This window comes from Tupaia chinensis, unplaced genomic scaffold, assembly GCF_000334495.1.
Source record: "Tupaia chinensis unplaced genomic scaffold, TupChi_1.0 Scaffold000014_1, whole genome shotgun sequence".
Taxonomy (NCBI): Eukaryota; Metazoa; Chordata; class Mammalia; order Scandentia; family Tupaiidae; genus Tupaia; species Tupaia belangeri.
In genome coordinates this window covers 5,356,228-5,356,452 of record NW_006159444.1, presented here as the reverse complement: position 1 = coordinate 5,356,452, position 225 = coordinate 5,356,228, and the positions used below count along the sequence as shown (strand labels likewise).

The 225-nt window shown below is 76.0% G+C and overlaps 1 protein-coding gene across 1 annotated transcript in view; it reads right to left on the bottom strand.

Annotated features, from left to right (window-relative positions):
• Positions 1 to 225, bottom strand: part of ZBTB2 (zinc finger and BTB domain containing 2) — a 28,881-nt gene extending 28,656 nt beyond the window's left edge. Inside the window, exon 1 of the mRNA XM_006140012.3 lies at positions 152 to 225. The gene's annotated coding sequence lies outside the window, so the exon portion shown is untranslated. The remainder of the gene's footprint in view (positions 1 to 151) is intronic.

Genomic DNA, 225 nt, shown 5'->3' with positions numbered 1-225 from the left:
GGGGGTCTTTTGTCCTCTTTGTTCCCCCCCGCCGCTGCCGGAACCGTTTGCGAGCTCCGGGGGCCCCCGCCCCACCTCTGCCTTCCCGGAGCCCGGGCCGGGGGCGGCACGTGGGCACCGGCCCCGGGAGGCGGAGGCGGTGCGCGCTTACCTGTCGTCGGTGCTGCTGCGGCGGGGGGTGTGGAGGAGGCACCGCTGGGCAGCCTTGGCCGTGCTGTCCTCCCC